A 17661-nucleotide genomic window follows, 5' to 3' on the forward strand; every position below is an offset into this window, starting at 1 on the left:
AGTACGTGACTAGGGCTAGGCACATACTTTTTCAGTAGACTGATATGGAATACATTATGAACTTTTAGGTTCTCAGGGAGTTGAAGTCTGTAAGCATTAGGCCCTAGGCACTTGAGGATCTTGTAGGGTCCACAATAGCTTGGACTTAGCTTCTTGCATTCACCTAAGGATAGGGAACTCTTCTTTGGACATACGCGAATGGAGACCATAGCTCCTTCATCGAAGGATCTATCTTGACATTTCAGGTCCGCGTAAGCCTTCTGTCTATCCTTGGTGGCTTGGATGTCTTGTCTTATTGACTTGATTTGGTCATCCATATCTTCCAACATCTGCTTTGAGGCTTCAACCCTCAAGGTTGGATCAGAGAAGTTTAAAGGACTACAAAAGTCGTGCCCATACAATGCTTTAAAAGGGGTCATCTATATGCTTTGTTGGTAAGAAGAATTGTATGCAAACTCAACTAGTGGCAAATATTGAATCCACTTTTTGGGTTCACGGCAGCAGTGTGCCCTTAGCATATCCTCAATGACTTGGTTGACTCACTCCGTTTGACCATCGGTTTGGGGATGGTAAGCTGTACTGAAACAGAGTTGAGTCCCAATGGCTTCGAAGATAGCCCTCCAGAAGTGTGATGTGAAGAGAGAGTCACGATCACTAATGATTCTTCCAGGTAACCCATGGAGTTTGAATATTTCCTTGATAAATAACCTTGCAATGTCTGGGGCTTTATAGTTTGTCTTAACAGGGATAAGATGCGCAACCTTGGTGAGCATATCAACCACAACCATAATGGAGTTGTATCCTCCCTGAACTTGGGGTAGGCCAACAACAAAATCCATACTAATGAATTCCCATTTCATTGTTCCCTGGCATTTTGACATATTCAGCCTTAATGCGTTGACAAGACAAACACTCAGTGACATATTTGAGAACGTTGCCTTTGAGCCTTTCCCAATAATAGCTCTTTCTGAATGCATTGAGGGTCTTGGCATAGCCAGGATGTCTTGAAAAAGGGGAGTCATGGGCTTCCCAAAGTATCTTCTACTTGAGTGACTGGCTTGCCAGTATACATAATCTCGTTTTATAGTAGACAAGTTCATTATTGATAGAGAATTCTAGATACTTTGCCTGTAGCTTCGGGTCTTGATCCTTGATGGGGATCTCCCTTAGCATCTTCTGATAGGTTGGATCATGGCATGCCTCTTCTTTAGCTAGCTCAAGAATTGGGTTTTTTGGCATGGATACATTGTGGCTAGAGATCTAGCTGTTGATGGATCTTGCAAAATTAGAGAATTTAGAAATGCTTTGTGACTGAGTGCATCGGCAACTACATTCTCCTTTCCAGGCCGGTATTTGATTTCAAAATCATATTCCTCCAGCACTTCAATCCATCGACATTGCCTCATGTCTGGGTAAAAATCCATTTGAGACTTTTATGATCCATCACTAGGGTAAACTTGTTACCCAGCAAGTAGTGTCTCCAAAGCTTGAGAGCATGGATGATAGCTAACAACTTTAGATCATGGGTAGCATAGTTCCTCTCATGGCTCTTCAGTTTCCTTGAAGAGTATGCTACAGGATGACCTTCTTGCATAAGCACACATCCTAAGGCAAGTGTGCTAGCATCAGTTATCACTTCAAACTTCTTACCAAGGTCCGGAAGTTTCAGGATGGGTGCTGATACCAAGCTTTGCTTTAGTTTATCAAAGCTAGACTGTTCAGCAGGTGACCATACAATTGATGTTTGCTTCTTTAGTAGATCGGTCAACGGTGCTGCAATCCAAGCATAGTTTTTGATAAAGACCCTGTACCATCCTGTCAATCCAAGAAAATTACGTATTTCTTTGATAGTTGTTGGTGTTGGCCATTCCAGAACATCTTTGACCTTGGCCAGGTCTACTGAAATTCCTTTCGCTGATACAATGAATCCCAGATATTCAATCTGTCGCTTGAAAAATGCACACTTCTTCTTCTTGGCATAAAGCTTGTGTGCCCTCATTGTCTCAAGGACGATGCGAAGCTGGGGTTCATGATCTTCTTCCTGTTTGGAGTAGACTAAGGTATCATCGAAGAAGACGAGTATGAAATCATCAAGATATGGCCTAAAGATATCCTGCATTAGCCTGTTGAAGGTAGTAGGAGCATTTGTCAACCCGAATGACATGACCAGGAACTCAAAGTTTCCATATCTTGTGTTGAATGCCATCTTTAGGATATCTTCTTCCTTGATCCTTATCTGATAATATCCAGACCTGAGATCGATCTTGGAGAAGATCTTCGCACCTTGAAGACGGTTAAGAAGTTCATCTATTCTTGGAATGGGGTATTTGTTCTTAATGGTTGATTGATTCAACCCTCTGTAATCAATACATAGCTGAAGCGTTCCATCTTTCTTTTTCTGGAACAGCACTGGAGCTCCCCATGGTGAACTGCTAGGACAGATGTAGCCTTGGTCTAACAGTTTCTTGAGTTGCTCCTTCAGCTCAATCGCTTCCAGGATGGACATTCTATATGGCCTCTTTGCAATTGGTGCAGCTCTTGGCACTAGCTTGATTTCGTGATCGACTTACCTTTGAGGAGGAAGCTCTGTCAGCTCTTCAGGAAATATGTCTACATACTCCTTTAGCCATGAAGGTTCTTCACTAAACTCCTGATTTTGATCTAGCTTATTTAGCTCAATCAAATAAACAGGTAGCCCCTTCCTAACTCCTTTTATTATCCGAGATGCTTTGGCCAGTTGAATTTTTGGCTTCCCAGCCTCTCCTTGAGTTGTGACCAATTTCCCTTCAGAATTTCGAAAGGAAACTTGGCCCTTTCCACAGTGAATGTGGGCATCATTAGGTTTAAGCCAATCCATTCCGAGCAAACACTCATGGATACCTAGGTTCATAACCCTGAATCTGACCGAAGTCGACTTTCCTCCCAATAGGAATTCCACCTTAGCAATTTGCTTGGTACAAGTGACCTCATGACCATTTGCTAATTCCACAAGTAAGGTGGGTGTATCTTTTGTGGCTATTCCTAATCTTCTTGCACAAGCTGGTGAAATAAAGGAATGTGTACTGCCACAATCAATCAAGGTTCTGAAGCCTTTACCTTGATAATCCGATGGAGTTTGAATCATCAAGAACTGGCGATTCAGGTCTTTCTTGTGGAGAGCGACATGAACTGTTGCCCTCTCAAAGTCTGCTTCCATGGTTGGGTCTTCTTCATCATACAGCTCCTTGTTGGCAACACTGGCCTCTGGCCTTAATGGCGACTCCTTGGCCACGAATGGTTCCTTGAGATGGTCTTTGACGTTGTCCCCCGCTAAGTTTGGGACACTGCCTTTTAAAGTGACCGGGCTCATTGCAATGGAAGCAATGGAGATTGCAGCCATTACCTTGGGTAGGGATGAAGTTATTGGCAACGTTCGCCCTAGCTTTCTTCCTTTGTCCCGGATTTTGGCCTTGCACTCTCTTCACCTGGGACCTATACACTCCTTTGTTTTGATCCTTGTAAGAACAATTTTTGTTATTTCTTGGCCTGGTCTACACCTCTTGTATTATGGGCACAGCTCAAATGAGCGCATCCTGAAGGTCTGTTGGGCACATTGATTCAAGGCGGGTGTTTACGTGTGGGTTTAATCTGGCACAAAACTTTGACACCTGTTGTGTCATATCCGTTTGTGGTGCATACTTCAAAAGAGAGACAAACTTTGAATAGTATGCGTCAAGAGATAAACCAAGCTGTTTCAGTTCATAGAACTCGTTCATTTTCTGTGTGCAGTAGGCATGTGGTAGATATCTTCCTCGCACAGCTCTTTTTAGCTTCTCCCAAGTAACTGACCCTTTCGAGATCCCTTGGTCTTTGCACCATTACTTCCACCAAAGCCTTACTTCGTCGGTAAGCTTCAATTTGGCAAGCATTGCTTGGTTGGCAGGTGCAGTACCGGCTGCTTCAAAATAATCCTCCATGGATTCGATCCAAATCTCGGCATCAGTTTGGACAGTCCTTCCCTTGCCATCAAATTCTGGTAGCTTGATTTGCTTGAGAAGAAACTTCTTCTCCTGAATCACGGTCGTACTTGGTGTAGGGATCGAACTAGGGATTTGCACTTGAGATTGTGCCTGGGCATTGAAATTCTTTACATTAAAAGCTTGCTAAATGTTTTCTCACATCACATTACATGCCCAGTTCAGCTTTTAGCCAAGTGACCAAATCACTTAATTTCTTTACCAACACTCACAGCTAAGACAGTCATTGATAAAAAAGTCTATTTCATTCATATGGGCATAGCCCTTTCGAGTACAATTATTTTTGGGAAGATGGAACAAGCAAATACATCGATTTGGGGAGAATAAGATTGTGTTACATTAAGCTATGGGAACTGAGTAATAGTAGGGATTGGGGTCATGGATTTTCAGGTATTGATAGGTCATTGGAAGATTAGGTTATCCTTTCCTTTGATACCCATTCTTTATAACGTCCCAACACCTTGATTCTATCGGCAAGGATTATTCAAGTCACTTCCTCGTACACATACGTGTTCTGCTTGACCTTTCGACCGCCGACATGTAGGGTTGCATTTGCGTGAGCCTCAACAAAGATGAACAGCTTCACGATCTTTAAGTCCTCCATCCACTTATTCTCTTCAAGTTGGTCTGAAGGTACGCAAGTTGGTGGGCAGCTATGTAGTAAATTCTTGAATCACCCATCCATCTCCATTCCACATACAGGGGTGAAGGATTGTAGATGCGGTCTAGGATATTCATCATACCTAGCCTTCATCGATAATCCAAAGCATGCATCACAGTCATAAACATAACCTGAAACACCAAGAATTTGTTCCATGCTTTGCGACTCTGCAGGCCAGCATTGATACGTAAGTAAGGAAATGTTTTTTAATAGCAACATTTGCTCTACTTTCCCTCATTAAGTTTTCTTGTAAATATTTAAATCTCGTTGGTCTGCTCTGATACCAACTGTAACGTGTCCACCTGTTCACTTGTGGGACACATCTTAGCAACCCAACGGGAAGAAAGCCTAGAAAGCACTGCCCAGCACTCCCACGAAATGTCACGTGGTTTGCGATCTACGTCTTCCCGAGTCTTCCACGAAGCGGAAGCATTCTAGTTGTTCCCACTTAGGACCAACCTGAATCAGGGCTTTTCTAGTGGTCAAATTCCTAGAACGGTAGCTAGCGTCAAACCCCAGGCGAACTACTTTACGCAGAAATGTCAGGGTCGAAGCGGATTCATGCTGCACTTGGTTCAAGGAGAATGGGAAATGAGAGGGATGCAAAGCTTGATCTCTCTGCCTGTAAGGCATAGTCCCATTCTGTTCCCCTAGAACAGCATAAATCGGGACTCTAGTAACCTAGATTCTAGGTCATCGTTCCTTGCTGTCAATTTCCTTTGAGAAAAGTTCCCGGCTAACTAGGATCACCCTTCCGTAGGACAGACCCATGGTCACATCCACTGCACTTTCCTCAGGGTTGCTTTAGTTATCTAATTACCTACCACATTTAGTTTGACACGCAAAAATAGCTTCCTTAATTAGCCAATTAATCACCAATTCCTTCACATAATCTTAGCACTGCCATAGAAAAACAATGCCAAACAAGTTTCTTTTCAAAATTGATCTTATGTACCAGTCTTGGAATACATCATATAATCCAACCCAAAGGCTAATCCATAATCCAGCATGAAGGCTAATCCGGCAATCCTCAGGGATTACTAATCCAAGTTTTCGCCCCCCGTAGACTAGTATGCAGGCCTCGAGATCCAATCTCGAGTCACGTCGGCCTCTTGTGCACGACCCGGAGGCAAGGGATTTACAGCCACAGCCCCCCTGGCACCCAAGCATCCTCCTGCTCCAAGAAGCACCCACGGAGTGACCTCTTACGGTGGATTCGGTCCACATACACGGCGCGGCTAAAAACCCCCTTGGTTAGGGTAAGGCAGACAGTCGGGGGTAACTGATGCTGCCTCTCCCTCCAGGCTTTCAACCTGAAGCATTAATTATTTTTCAGCATTAGATTCCTTGAGCAAAGAAGTACAAACAGTGCTCATAATTGTACAAACACAATCAATCCAGTGGTCATTTGTTTGGCCAACTGCTAAGGTGTGAATCCTTCTCTTCGAATGCATCTAGCATTTGATCCGAGATCAATTGAGACTTGGCAAGATCCCCAAGGGTTTGTTGCTTGTATACCCTTTTATCCTTGGGTTAGGGCTTATACCCTATTAACCCAAATTAACAAACACCTTAGGTTCCTTAAACTAAGACAGTAAATCCTGGGCAACCTCGTCGCCCCAGCTTGATTGGTCAATTGCTTGCTAGGCAATACATAACTTCCCTAACTTGGCAAATCAACCCAAGGAAGGGAGATGTAGCAGGATGACTACTCATCCTCTTGCAAATTAAACTTGTACTTAGGACCTGTCAACCTTGTTCCAAGGAGTGGCAAATCTATTTTGTGATTTAAACACAAAGCCATGTGACGTTGCAACTTGTTGCACGAGACAAGTGTCACACCTAACTTGTGGGATCATTTCTCCCATCAAACGACGTTCCTTGGTCAAGAAATACGTTTGGTCAAGATGTAGGGTTTGGGAATCCTCTTGACCCAATCCAACACTAACGATACTAGGCTAACAACGTTTGGCCCTAGGGTTTCTAAACTCAATCGGAAGTCTAGTATTAGGACAATTTACCCTAGGGTAAAAACCTTAGATCGTTATTGTATGGGCGTCTAACTAACCCTAACATTCCGTGAAATTGGGTAGGATCTTTGAGGTTGGAATTGTCAAGTCACTTTTTCCGAGTGCGGTACTAAGCAGAATTTTAATGCGGCTTAGCTCTACCTAGTGCATTGAAGTGGTCATCATTTAAGTTACACCCTTACAACAAATTACCTAACTGATCTAATTGTCTTGCGACAAGAGGCGATCTTTCCTTAGAAGAGATGAAAATCCTTTTCTTAAGAGATGTAAATAATTGCAAGACATAACATTCCATGCAAATATGCGATTCATAGACTTTTCCTTCTATGCAGCTAAAAGATTTCAATGATCATTTCTTTTCCCTTGCGCTAAAACTATAATGATGCAACCAAACTAAGCTTTAATGATTGACAATTTAGGGCTAACTTGTATAAAATCTACATTGAATTTCATCAAGAACTATGCTCATAACCCTTTGCTTAATGCATTGAATTCAAGCTTTAATATGAAATTGCATTCTTTCCTAAAATATAATCTTTGATGGAAAGACTCCATGCATGAACGAATACCATGAGACCATTATCAATTCAATTTGTCCTTCGACACTCAGCCCTACTTAGGATGTAATTATCACCGCATGCCATTTGTAAGGTACTTAAATCCCTTCATGCAATGCGACTACTTGGACAACATTTAATGGACATCAATGATTAACTCATACAAATCACAACTAGGAAATTATTGCCTAGATGCATTATGCGCTGTTCTTTTTCGCAAAGCAATCAAGGATACATTTAGACAAATCCACCTTTTAACCTACGCAATAGGATTACACTTGGAAATACATGCAATTTCAAAATGCACATTATGCAGCTAATTCTTGTGCATTGACGACCAATTTAAAATTTCCAAACATGATTAAACTTGCCTATGAGAATTGGATATGCCTAGTGCATTCTTCCCATGCGAAATCAATTTTTAAGAACCTGGGCATTGAGGTTTGGGGTGTTATCCACACGCGAACTCGAAGTGGAGGCACTTGCATGTGCACCTCATGTCTTTAGCTTCGGAGCCATTAATGCAGTGTATTTTGTTGCAGCAACTTCCCCCTTGATTTCTTGCATGTCCCGAAGTGTCACAGTCTGCGATCTCCTCTCCCGCGCAGGACACGGTCCTTGGAGTCTTGGCTTTAAAGTTCCCGGGGAAGGCATGGGGGAACGGGACTTTAGGAAGCTTAAAATTAGAAGCTTCTATGCTTCTGTCTCTGACAGAAAACGTGGAGAAAAACGTGATGATGGAGTGGGAAGGAGAGGATGACGACGAAGGAAACGAGGATGAAGATTATGATGATGGCGATGGCGATGATGTAGGCGGCAGCCTGGCGGACTGCACGACGGCGATGGCGGCAGCACGGCTGCTCATGATCCTCCCTCTCTTCTCTCCCTTCCCTCAAGCTTGGGGAGGGGGTGGTTTTATAGGCTAAGGGGGGGAGATAGCCACACATGTGGCTCTTCATGCCTCCTCCCTCCCTCATGCACTCCACCACTCTAGCTTCACTCCCTCTCACACTCCTCTCCCCTGCCATGCATCGGCTGAGGGGGAGGGGTTATTAATAAAAAAAATTGCACAAAATTTAACCATTATACATTTACCTTTTCCCATGAAGTGTGTTCTCGTGCGGCCTACGGGTTTTTAGCCTCGGCCTCCTACACTCGATGCGGTGAGGTGTTTATCGAAGCACGCGGGGTAAGCACTTAGCCACCAACATTATTCCATTGCAGGAGATTACTTTGCACTGCTTGTGCGCGAGATGTGCGGGGTTTTAGGGTCAATTAATATTTCAGGCGGAAATATTACACGTATGAAGGCATTTCTATCGAAAAAAAACAACAGGGGACTCTTCATCTTCTAAATTAGGTTGCATGGATGGAGGAGAACGGATTGAAGGTGGAGGTTGCCACCAAGAGGAGGTGCAAAAGTGGTAATGCGCTATAAGAAGGTACCATAGGAGACATTACTGAGTTGACCCTTCCGTACTCACTGAAAATGTTGATCCATTTTGGATAGTAGAAAGCCTATCCAATTGAACTTAGCACACTCTGGAATCTTCACAGAAGCTGTGAACAATTCCTTGGATAGATAGATGCAGGTTTACCCGACATAAACTAGTCATGTAGGAACTGACATAGTTGCTTCCATATGGGAGAAGAGATATGGGCAGCAGATGCCCCTCAATTGTTAATAAGCTAGTTGAGAAGCAAGGGGGTAGAAGTTTCCTTCTTCAAGAGCATGACAATCTCTTCAACAGTAAGTAACTAGTTATCGTTGGGCACAAATGAAGTAGAAATGGGCAAGCACAGTGCTTCATTGACATTAGCTGTAGATAAACAGAAGGTGCAGTCATAAACTAGACCAAACTTGTTTTTATAAGAAGCCAAGAAGGAGTAACAAAGCTTCTCATCCACAGGTGGCAATGTGAGGGCAATAAATGGTAGGAGACCTACACGTCGGATGCAATCTGCCTCCAAAAGGAGGGAATAATCATGGACTGCGAGGGAAACATGTTGTACCATGATCAAAGGGATAGGAGAATGTGCCATTCAGACTATATCAAAAACCCACACACACACAAAACTAGGAAAAAAAATAGAAAACTTGCAAAATCCACAAACAAAACCACCATTGAGACCATCGACAGGAGAAAGATTTATGACAAGACTGATTAGACTGAATCAGACCATCCCAAGCAAACCATATCCTACAGAAAATTTGACATGACCTACACACATATGCGACCAAAAGCTTTGTGACATGCATAACAATCAAGCACCCTGATTCCCGTAATCAAACACACGACAGAGAAAAAAAGTATCACACATACCGTAACCCAGATACAAACTCAAAAAGTCATGACGAAATGAAAAACTCTGATCAAAAATAGAAAGAACACCGATCAGACCAAGACTAATAATCCCAAATCCCATGTAATGTTCAACGTCTTACAGTGTGGTGAAGTGGGTGGGTGAAACTAATGACTCATTTTTTTAGATGACCAATTAAGCACAGTTCATTGTTAATTTTATATGTTAAAGCATGGTGAGTCAGAAAAGTAGCCCAGCCCCTCTCAGACCAGACACAACTTAACTTGATTGGATATCTACTGATGTAGTTCATTTTTACAATTATATGATATGTGGTGCAAAGCGCATGCACACGTGACTTCAGGGGATTCTTTTTAATTACAATTTAAAGGTGTCTGTAACGCGCGTGTGTGTGCGCGCGCACTTGTGAATGGTTTTTAATTTACAAAAATTAAGTGGCTTATAGTGCAAAGGTGTGCGTGCAACAGCGGGGTTCCTTTTATCATCAACGTCTAGTTCATTTTATTTATAATTTTATGATGTGCATTTTGTTAATTTGGTGTGTGCAATGGTTAGTTGATTTTTATTACTATTAAATGTGTGTTATGGTGCATGTGGGAGAGGAAAAAAGAGAAAAATCCTAGTGATATGTGGGTATGTTTGCAAAATCTGATACCATGTCTTCAAAGATGGAATGCACAATCCATGAAAATCCACAAAAAAACTAACAAAAGGTTGACTAACAATAGTCATCCTACTGTACAGAAAAACTGAAACCAACTAACACCTTCACCAAACAAAAAAATGATACGTGTAATATTCATGCAAGAAAATATTACGTACACGCGTGAGTCTCATGCAATGACGATGCCGGCATTGAAGATATGGATGGTGTGATCTTTAAAAGTGTACTCGACGTATCCTAATCTCCATTGGCATAAACGAGACTAAAGGTTTAAAGAAACCCACATATCCTCGTATGAACCTCCTCTTAGGAGGAGGTCAAGAGGATAAGGATATAATTATGGAAAAAAAAATTATGTTCTTTCCCCCCAGCCGAAGGCCATGTTGGAGGGGAGGGAGTGAAGCGTGGATGACTTAGCTCCCTTGCTGGAGGTCACTGAAGGGAGAGGGGCCATGCAATTGGCCGCGTAGGGAGAGAGGTCTCCTCTCCCTACCCTATAAATACCCCCTCTATGGGGTGAGTAAGGAAAGGAGTAGAGGGTCGAGACGCTGCCAGGACGAGATAAAGAGAGAGAGGAGCATCGTTGCCGAATGCTACCGCCAGCTGACAGAAATCACCGCTGCCTGGCCCGTTTAGCCGCCGCTACCTCAATCCGCCTCCTGCCACCAATAAGCGACTCCTCTCGTGGTGGAGTTCTGTGGGCCACAAAAGCTTCTAAGAAGCTTCTTGGGAAGTTTCTAAGGGCCCTTAGAAAACCCCCTTTTCTATTGCCTTATCTAGCAGGTTTTTATTACCCCCGGGTTTTTAAGCACCCTTTTTTCCCTTGCATCCCCTATAAAGCCCACCATAGCCCGGGTTCTTTTTTTTAACCCCCTTCTTGTGGATCCGCAATAGCCAATATTAAAACCCCTTTTTCATTGGCCCTACAAAGCGGTCTTTACACCCTCAAAATTAAGGCATTTCCCCTTGCATCCTCGAGAATTAACCCTTTCCCTTGCATCCCCCATAAAGCTCATACTAGTCGGGGTTTTAAGGCCTTTTCATAGCATTTCCACAAGGCTAGTTAACCCCCGTTTCCTTTTAAATCCTCCCCTTGCATTCCACAAAGCCATTTTTAACCCCTTCCGTGGATTTCCCCCCCTACACAAGTTCTTTAAAGGCTCCCATGACATTCCCACTCAAGCTGTATTAGCAAGTTTTAAACCCTCTTTTCATTGGTTCTCCTCAAGTTCACTTTAACCGCTGAATCAAAAACCATCTTTCCTATTGCAACTCCCACAAGCCTATAAGGCCTTCTAAAGCCCGATTCCGAAAGACGGTGCAATCGGTTAAGGAAGCTGAATCTCAAAGGGAGTTTCGCATGTGAAGGTGACGGGCCAAGATCATAAGTCCATGGCCAAGGCAAGAAGGTCGAATTCGCGATGGCCCCTAAAAAGGCACAAGGCACAACCGCAGGAGGATCATCTCCTAGCATTCATGTGGACATTTCACCAAATCCACAAGTCCAGGATTTCTTCCTAATTTTGATTTACGTAGTAATATACAATTGTGCATGGATCATTTATGGAATTAGGATGTACTTTTTTGATTGAAATACTTTGGCTAATAGCTCACGATTGAAGAATTCGGTCATTGGTATTTTTCAATGAAACGAACAAAAAAAGAGCATAAGATCTCTATGCATTCTTAGCCAGTGGTTTTTATGCATTGCAAAGTAACGAATTTAGATCAACTAATGACCATCTTTACAAGTCAAAATTATGGTAGTACACTTCGATTATGCATGAAAAGAATAAATCGCATGTCGCATTATTAGACATCTTTTCTTCGAAATGATTCTTTAAAGAAGGTTGCTAATAACTGTAGGAATTTGCAAGGCATGGAAATGATTCTAGGGCTGCATGAAGTAGATTAATCTCTAGGAAATTGGCATAGAACTCAAATCAATTACGTAAGTAGTTACGAAAGGTTGTGTAATGCTCATTCAGCATACAAATAATTCATTCATAAATGAAAATTAGGAAAAGGCTGCATGGTTCGTTTTAACATAAACCCTAAAAGCCTAGCAGCATGAAACATGAATGCATGTTTTAGAAGGATCAATAGGAACTATGCCATAACTTAAGATACGCTTTGATCTTAACCAGAAAGTTTAGGGTTTGTAAATCTAATCATATGTAGGCAATGAATCATATGATTACGAGGATGGTATCGTAAATATCTTCAAGAATAGACAAGTAAATTGGTTTACCCTAAACACCTAAACCGGAAAGGAATCACTTAGGAAGGGTTAAATCGATGCAACATATCCCAAAGTGCTAACTAGGGTTTAGCACGTTGAGGACTTGACCTAGTCGCTCTTATTACCAAGCTAAAACTCTCATACCCTAAAGACCTGCCCATATTCACGGAATGTAGGGATAGTAGGACATACTTGCGAGAAACGATCAAGGGTTTTTACCCTAAGGATCGCTCGCTAAAAGGATGAAACTCGGTTTGAATTGAAACCCTAGGACCGACAATGTTGGCCTAGTGCAATCAGGAAAGGATTGGATATGAAGACACCCTAACCTTGTTTTCCTATCTAATCATGATTCCATGATTAGAAGACACCGTTCGATGGGTAAAATAGTCCCACGGATTAGGTGTGACACTTGTGCAACATGTTGCAGAGTCGCAAGATCTTGTGATTTGATCACAAGGGAATGGCCAAATTCCTCGGAATGAGATTGGCAGATTCTTGCGCAAGTTTATCCTGCAAGAGGATGAGTAGTCATCCTGACATAGCACATTTCTTGGGAAAAATGACCAAGATAAGGGGATTAGATATTTGCTTGGAAGCAAAGGACCAATCAATAATTTGGAGCAACATATTTTCTGTTAATAGAACTTAAGGTATTGGTTAAGTTGGGTTAATAGGGTACGGCCCTAACCCAAAGACATAAGGGTTAACAAACAAACCCTTGGGGATCTTGCCGAGTCGCAATTGATCCTAGATCGAATGCTGGATGCATTTGGAGAGAAGGATTCACTCCTTAGCAATTGGCCAAAAATAACTACCACTGGAAATGATTGTGCTTGTAACAGTTTAGAGAGCAATGTTTGCTTTGTTTGCTCAAAGAATTAAAGGATGAAAAGATATCTAATGCTTCAGGTTGAAGGCATGAAGGAAGAGGCAGCCTCAGTTGCCCCTGACTGTCTGCCTAACCCTAGCCAAGGGGTTGTTAACCGCGCCGGAAAGGTGGACCGAACCCGGCGTGAGAGGTCTCTTTGTTGAGCGCTACTTGGAGCAGGAGGACGCTTGGGTGCCAAGGGGGCCTCTGGCTATAAGTCCCTCGCCTTCCGGGCCCTGCACAAGAGGCCAATGTGACTCGGGATTGGATCTCGAGGCCCACATACTAGTCTACGGGTGGAATCTTGGATTATTAATCCCTATGGATTGCTGGATAGCCTTCGGGTGGATTATGGATAAGTCTACGGGCTGGACTTTATGAATGTATTCCAAAGATAAATATGATAACCTGTTACAAAGGAACTTGTTTGACACTGCTTTTCTATGTCAAGTGCTAAGATTACGTGAAGGAATCGGTGCCTAACGGGCTAATTAAGGAAGCTGCTTGATGCATGTCCAACTAAATGTGGTAGGTAATTAGATAACTAAAACAACTTGAGGAAAGTGCAGTGGATGTGGCCATGGGTCTGTCCTATGGATGGGTGGTCCCGGTTGGCCGAGAACTTTTCTCTATCATAAATGACAGCAAGAAGATTGTTTCAAAGGAGGACACGAACAGCAAGGGCGCTGACCTAGAATCTAAGTTATAATAATCCCGACTTACGCTGTTTTAGGGAAACGGAACGGGGCTATGCCTTATGGCAGAGAGGCTGAGCTTTGCATCCCTCTCGTTTCCCATTCTCCTTGAATCAAGTGCAGCATGAATCTACTTCAACCCTGGCGTTTCTGTGTAAAGTAGTTCGTCGGGGTTTGACGCTAGTTGCCGTTTAGGAAATGACCATTGGGAAAAACCCTGATTCAGGTTGGTCCTAAGTGGGAACGGCCAGAATACTTCCGCTACGTGGCAGACGTGGGAAGTCCTAGATCGCAAACCTCGTAACATTCCATGAGAGTCCCGGGCGGAGCTTTCTAGATCCTCTTTCCGATGGACTACTAAGACATGCCATGAAGGGAACAAGTGGACACATTACAATATGCATGACCAAAATAAATAGAAAATGGATGTGAAGGAGAAAAAGTTGATCAATTAAGGAAGAGTTTATTTGGTTTTTTTAAATTGTCAATGAGGTGGAATGTGAAGTGTGATAAAAAGATATATGAGCACCATTTTGGTTTGTTGTGGTTTGGATTTTGCTTTGTGTGTTTTAAATTTGTTTGGTTTTGTGTGTTTTTTTTCATACCATGACGGTATAGTATGAAGATGTGTTGTTTTATTTTTGTTTTTGTTTAAAAAAACCAAGAAATTGATGTTTTCCACACGAAGGCTAAAAACCATTTTTTTCATATTTTTGGAAATTTTTATCATATTTTTGAATTTTTAAAGGATTTTAAATTATAACTATATTTTTATAAGATTTTTCCATGAAAGAATTATGTCCCAAAAAATATGTTGATATTTTCCATTCCAAAAATTTCTCCAAAATGTGAAAGAATATAAATGTGTTTTTTTTTTTAATTTTTTGGATTTTTTTCTAATTTTTATGTATTTTTTAGAATTTTAAGGAATTTCCATCATTTTATGAATAATTGTGGCCAATTTTAAGTTTTTCAAAAATTATTTAATGGCATTTTTCATTAGGAAAATTTTTCAGAATGTGGGAAAATGTTTTAGTAATTTTTTGGAAATTTTTAAGGATTTTTTGAAATATTAAATGTTTTTAAATGGATTTAATGATTTTGAAGGGATTTTCGAGATTTTAAAAAAATGAATACCCGTGTACGCGCATGTGAACAGCAGCGACCTCACATGCCCATGAATGAGTCTGACGCATGTCCTCGCACGTGAACACCTACGAATACCACGAACACACCGACTACGCATGGAAAACCACACACAGTTGTGTGTGAACAGTCGCTACAAATCTCAAAAGCACACGAACACGCATGAACCCACGCGAACACACACGAACGGTTGGCGGGTAGAGGGGGGTGTTGTAAGAGAGGGGGTGTGCGGGGGAAAGGGGGGCTAATAGGGGTGGGGGTGAAGGGGGCCTAATAGGGAGTGGGGGTTAGTGGGTTGAAGGGTGGGTGGGTAGGGGTGAGGAAAGGGAGGGGAGGGGTAAGGGGGGAATGGTGGGCGGGTAGGGGGTGGTGTTGGTGGGCGGGTAGGTGTTAGGAAAGGGAGGGGTAGCGGTGGGAATGGCGGGCGGGCAGGGGGTGGTGTTGCAGGTGGCGGTAGGGTGGTGTGGCGGCGTAAACAACGGCGATGACGGCGGCAACAGGGGCGGAGGGGAAAAGGAGGAGATAAAAGGAGGAGGAGGGAGAGGAGTGTGGAGAGGGAGGGAAGGGAGAGAGGGAGGAGTAAGGGGAGGAGGGGAGGGAGAAGGAGAAGAAAAAGAGAAAGAAGAAGAAGAAGAGGAAGGAGGAGGGGGAGGAGGAGAGGGTGGCAATGGGGGAGGGTGGAGATGGAGGAGAGAGACGCGGAGAGAGAGGGAGAAAGAAAAAGTGGGAAAGGAGAGAGGGAGGGGGAGAGGGAGTGTTGAGGAGAGAGAGGGTAGCTAGGGGTGGGGGGTTGTGAGAAATGGGAGGGAAGGAGGGTGGTTTTTTTTAAAGTTAAATTAAATGAAGAAAATGAATTGAAAAAAAAAACATGAAAAGGGTGGCTCGCCCCCGTCCTGCACACATGCGTGGAGCAAAGGTAAAAAAATTTGCATTGGTTGGAAGCAAACAGGGCCAGGACAGTGGCACGGAAGTCATAGACGCAACGGGGGCATCTTGAGGCATGTAAAATCAAAAACACGCGCGTTCACGCACAAGGCAATGTGCACGGTAACATGATGAGACAAAGAAAAATTAATAACACGCAAACCGTGCATTAGAACGAAATGCCACACAAAGGAAAAATGAGCAAGGTGATGAGGGAAAAGTGCAACAGGGTGTCCAAGGCGAAAGCAGGGTGTTCACATGGGAAAAAGGAAAAAAACGGCTTTGAAAACACATACATGGATTAATATCAAAAAATTCACTCACCGAAACACAGGGCAAAAAGATGGAAAAATGTGCAAAAGAACGTGTTCGACAAACTTATCCTGTCAAAACATGGTTCTGGCTGAAATAGGATGTGGTCACATGGAAAAAACCCAAAAAAGGACTTGAAAATTGATACGGGAATAATTGAGTACCAAAACGAAGGGCAGTAAAAATGAAAAATGTCTGGGGGAAGGGGAGTCATAGGGATGTCACATCAAAACTCATTTTCGTGGGAATGAGGAGGGGTTCATATGCAAAAAACACAAAAAAGACGCTTGAAAACACATTGAAAAATTAATAACTACAAATCCAGGGGAAAAAAATAGGGTGGAGAAAAAAGAAAAAATGTGGGGGAAGGTTTGCATGACACAATTATCAAATTGAACTGAAAGTTCGGTGAAATTAGGGCATGGGCACATGGAAAAAAGTAAAAAATACGCACGAAAATATCTTGAAAACCCGCAAAAATTAATAACCGATGAACCGTGCATCGGAATGACAGTGTGTAAAAAGGAAAAATGTCATACGAAAGGTGTATCAGATTGTTGTTCCAAAGCAAAAAGGATGTGCTTACATGGAAACACGTCCAATTAACGGAAATGGTTTAAAAATTAATAACTCAAGAACCATTTGGCGGGTTGGTAAAAAGGAAAAATGGTCAGGTCAAAGGGAGGAATAGGACGGGAAGGTTGGATTTGGGTTTCGGTAAATGTAGGGTGCGTTCACATGAAAAAACTTCAAAATAAATGATAAAGGGAAAGAGAGAAGGAATGGCCCCAGGAGTGGGGTGAAAGTGAAAGGGTAGGTGGGGAGGGAACTCCATTAGGGTAAAAGTAGGTCATGGCATAGATGCATGCTCAAATTGAGGCATATGCAGGGGGATATGCATCATAGACGCGTAAGGACGCATCCCCACACTTAAAACCTTAATGGGAAGAATAAACAGAACATTAGGGACCTAGGACCACACATTACACCACAACTATTGGCATCCCCACACTTAAGACCTAACTGTCACTAATTAAAAAAAGGTGTAGGGTTAGAAAAACTTGGCCCATGTTAGAGAAAATCGAGGTTGACTTGCGATGTTGTATAATGTGTCGCTGTTGGATGCAAGAGAGACCAAGGTGTCTTTGCAGCACGTACACGTCCAACAGGGTAGGGACCACGCAATAGCAATACCCAGGGAGGTAGCTTTGTGGAGGG

Source organism: Lygodium microphyllum, chromosome 5 (assembly GCF_053477565.2).
Source record: "Lygodium microphyllum isolate KBCC chromosome 5, Lygodium_microphyllum_v1.1.10, whole genome shotgun sequence".
In the NCBI taxonomy this organism is placed as follows: Eukaryota; Viridiplantae; Streptophyta; class Polypodiopsida; order Schizaeales; family Lygodiaceae; genus Lygodium; species Lygodium microphyllum.